The 4,322-nt window shown below is 47.8% G+C and overlaps 1 pseudogene; it reads left to right on the forward strand.

Moving 5' to 3' along the window:
* Window positions 1–723: 723 nt before the first annotated feature.
* On the forward strand, window positions 724–1,540 carry LOC101110038 (melanoma-associated antigen 9-like; annotated as a pseudogene).
* The last annotated feature ends 2,782 nt before the right edge of the window (window positions 1,541–4,322 follow it).

Raw genomic sequence — 4,322 nt, forward strand, 5'->3', positions numbered from 1 at the left:
AGGGAAAGGCTACCCACTCCAGTATTCTGGCCCGGAGAATTCCATGGACTGTATAGTCCATGACTTCGCCAAGAGTCGGACATGACTGAGCGACTTTCATTTCACACAGTCAAAGGCTTTAGTGTAGTCAATGAAACAGAGGTAGATGTCCCTCTAAAATTCCCTTGCTGTCTCTATGATCAGAAGAATGTTAGCAATTTGATCTCTGGTTCCTCTTGACACTGGATATGAGCCTTTGTTACTTCTCACAAGGACTTCAAGAACCTAGAGGTGAAGACCTAGGTCTGAGAATGTGTCCTGAGGTCACAGAATACAAGGTCCAGGCAGTGTGAGGAGTCAAGGTGAGGTGGGTGCCCTTGGTATGCACCAAGGGCTCCCCATCCCAGATTAGACGGGACCCAACATGCCACAAATCACTTCCCTCCTCATCCCATGAAATACTGGCTATGCTGGCTGCAACCTCAGGAGCCATCTCACTTCCTCACTTGATAGTGGAAAGTCGACCAAGGAGGAACGCCCGTGTGAGACCCAAGAGCAGCCCTCAGGAGGAGATCTGTAAGTGGCCTGAGTCAGAGCAGTCCAGGGCATGTCTCTCAACTGACTGCTCTTTACTGCTCCTCTGGGCCCCGCTCCGCACCCCCCACCAACCCCGCCCCTCCGCCAGGCCCGAGGTCCCCATCTGTCCCCTGCATCACTCCTCTCAACAGTTCGATCCCAGGCATCATGCCCATGGTTGAGATGAGTGAACTCAGCAAGCCCAAGGAAGACCTTCAATGCCAAAACCAGGCCCAGGGCCCAGTGGAGGTGCGGCTCAGGGGGGCTGAGGCAGAGGAGGCCTCAACCTCTCTGGCCTCCTCCTGCCCAGTCTCCTCTTCCTCTGCCATCACCCATGCAGAGTCCTTGCTAAAGAAGGCTCTGAATGTAATCACAGCTGAACTCCTGGGGTTCCTGCTGCTCAAGTATAGCACCAAGGAGCCAATCTCCCAGGCTGAAACAGAATACGGTTCTCAGGGATAACCAGGCCCACTTACCGGTGGTCTTCCATAAAGCCACACAGTGCCTGCCCCTGGTCTTTAGTGTGTGCATGAAGGAGGTAGACCCCAGGGAGCACATGTACTTCCTGGTCCCCACCCTGAGCCTCACCCTCAAGAGATGCAGAGGGATGGGCAGAGCGTGCCCAAGGCTGGCCTCCTGGTGACGGCCCTGAGCCTGATCCTTCCACCAAGGGACCTGACACTGAGGAGGAAGTCTGGGGAGCACTTAGCAGGATGGGGGCGGGTGTGTCTGGAGTGAGCACTTCATCTCTGGGGAGCCCAGGGAGCTGCTGACCCTAGTGTGGGTGTGGGAGGGGTACCTGGAGTGCCAGCAGGTGCCTGACAGCGACCCTGCTCACTACGAGTTCCTGTGGGGTCCCCGGGCCTATGTGGAGACCAGCAAGTGGCAAGTCAGGCCATTTCTGCTCAGGGTCACACAAAGGGCTTTGAGGGCCTTCCCACCGCTGTCTGCAGAGGCTGAGGGGGAGGAGGAAGAGGGGGCCTGAGCCTGAGCAGCAGCCAGGCTGATCCTTCCCTCTGGGATTGAAGAGGAAGCAGTCGGCCTTCTCAGAAGTGAGGGCCCGGGCCTGTTGGGGACCAGTGTGAAGCATCTCTGTGTTCCTCTTCTGTGCCATGACATGCAGATTCATCTCTTTTCTTTAGGAACTTTTCGAACTTTGGCTGTTTTAATAGAGAGCTAAATAAACTTCAGTGTCTTAGCTTTGTGAATGATGCTGATCACAGTGTGTTTGTGCTTACCCAGTTCAAGAACAAGAGTTCTGCTGTTTTTTAAAAGTGATTGGGAACTCTTCCATTTTGTTTTGTGACCCTGAACAAGATGAAATGGAATTGGAATAGAACTATTTGGGAAATGTGAAAATACTTAACAGTAATATCATTGGGGAAGATTTAAGAGATAAAATGTAATTGAGTTGAGTTCTTGCTTCTTATATTTCTTGTCTGTCATTTAATACAGCTAAGCTATCCCTGTTCAGTTGGACCTTTTTGGGTTATTATTTAAGAAAGTAAAAAAAAAAAGTCTGATCCAGCTTAATAAGTCCCCTGCTCCCTGACTCATTTATTCCACATTTATTACTTCATGGAGCTTCTGCTCTGTGGAAGGCCCTGTGTTAGCAGTGGGGGCATGTTAGCAGGAAACATGGGATCCTTATGTAAACCTACCAAAATGTGGAAATAAATATGTGATTAATTCAATGCTTTTTTAAAGTAATTCATTGGAAGGACTGATGCTGAAGCTGCAGCTCCAATATGTTGTCCATCTGATGTGAAGAGCCAATTCATTGGAAAAGACCCTTGTGCTGGGAGAGATGAAGGGCAGGAGAAGAAGGGTGACCAAGGAAAGAAATGGTCGGATGGCATCATCTACTCAGTGGACAGGAATTTGGTCAAACTCTGGGAGACAGTGAAGGACAGGGAAGCCTGGCATGCTGCAGTCCATAGGATGGCAAAGAATGGGATGTGACTGAACAACAACAAATTCACAGTTTTAAATACAGACAAAGGTTTTATGTAAATAACAATAGCACTCTATCTGGGGTGAAAAGCATACCATTTGCACTTTGCCTGGGGTGGGGTGGAAATGTATTTTGGAGGCAGGTGATGCCACATCCATGGGCCTGAGCTCCCAAGAAGCAGGAAAGGCTCCTGACTGACCGACTGATGGAAGAGCTGTCCAGGCGCCATCTGTTCAGGGCCAAGACGGAGGACCTGGGTTCCTCCCAGTGGCACAGTCAGAAGGTGGGTGTTTTTCCAAGGACTGCTGTCCTCCTAAAACCCTCCAGGACAGTTGTGATGTAGACAGGGTGGAAGAGGAAGGAGCATTTTGGATTTTGGGCACTGCAGATGGTGTCCTGGGGGTGATACAGCCAGAGGGACTGAGGATGGTGGAGAGCCCTGAGCCAAGGGGTAGGGATTGAGAGAGTCAATTTCCAGGCAGGTTGATGACAAGTCCAGGTTCCCTGAGGAGGGGAAAGGGGTCTGGGGCTCTCAAGGAGGAGATAGGGGTCTGAATTCTCAAGGAGGAAGAAGGGACAAGTGTTTTTCGCCTTTACATTTCTTTTTTTTTTTTCTCTGTTTTTTTATTTTTATTTTTATTTTTAAATCTTTAATTCTTACATGCATTCCCAAACATGACCCCCCCTCCCACCTCCCTCCCCATAACATCTTTCTGGGTCATCCCCATGCACCAGCCCCAAGCATGCTGCATCCTGCGTCAGACATAGACTGGCGATTCAATTCACATGATAGTATACATGTTAGAATGTCATTCTCCCAAATCATCCCACCCTCTCCCTCTCCCTCTGAGTCCAAAAAGTCCGTTATACACATCTGTGTCTCTTTCCCTGTCTTGCATACAGGGTCGTCATTGCCATCTTCCTAAATTCCATATATATGTGTTAGTATACTGTATTGGTGTTTTTCTTTCTGGCTTACTTCACTCTGTATAATCGGCTCCAGTTTCATCCATCTCATCAGAACTGATTCAAATGAATTCTTTTTAACGGCTGAGTAATACTCCATTGTGTATATGTACCACAGCTTTCTTATCCATTCATCTGCTGATGGACATCTAGGTTGTTTCCATGTCCTGGCTATTATAAACAGTGCTGCGATGAACATTGGGGTACATGTGTCTCTTTCAATTCTGGTTTCCTCGGTGTGTATGCCCAGAAGTGGGATTGCTGGGTCATAAGGTAGTTCTATTTGCAATTTTTAAGGAATCTCCACACTGTTCTCCATAGTGGCTGTACTAGTTTGCATTCCCACCAACAGTGTAGGAGGGTTCCCTTTTCTCCACACCCTCTCCAGCATTTATTGCTTGCAGATTTTTGGATCGCAGCCATTCTGACTGGTGTGAAGTGGTACCTCATTGTGGTTTTGATTTGCATTTCTCTAATAATGAGTGATGTTGAGCATCTTTTCATGTGTTTGTTAGCCATCCGTATGTCTTCTTTGGAGAAATGTCTATTTAGTTCTTTGGCCCATTTTTTGATAGGGTCGTTTATTTTTCTGGAGTTGAGCTGCAGAAGTTGCTTGTATATTTTTGAGATTAGTTGTTTGTCAGTTGCTTCATTTGCTATTATTTTCTCCCATTCAGAAGGCTGTCTTTTCACCTTGCTTATATTTTCCTTTGTTGTGCAGAAGCTTTTAATTTTAATTAGATCCCATTTGTTTATTGTTGCTTTTATTTCCAGCATTCTGGGAGGTGGATCATAGAGGATCCTGCTGTGATTTATGTCGGAGAGTGTTTTGCCTATGTTCTCCTCT

Source organism: Ovis aries, chromosome X, assembly GCF_016772045.2.
Source record: "Ovis aries strain OAR_USU_Benz2616 breed Rambouillet chromosome X, ARS-UI_Ramb_v3.0, whole genome shotgun sequence".
Classification (NCBI taxonomy): domain Eukaryota; kingdom Metazoa; phylum Chordata; class Mammalia; order Artiodactyla; family Bovidae; genus Ovis; species Ovis aries.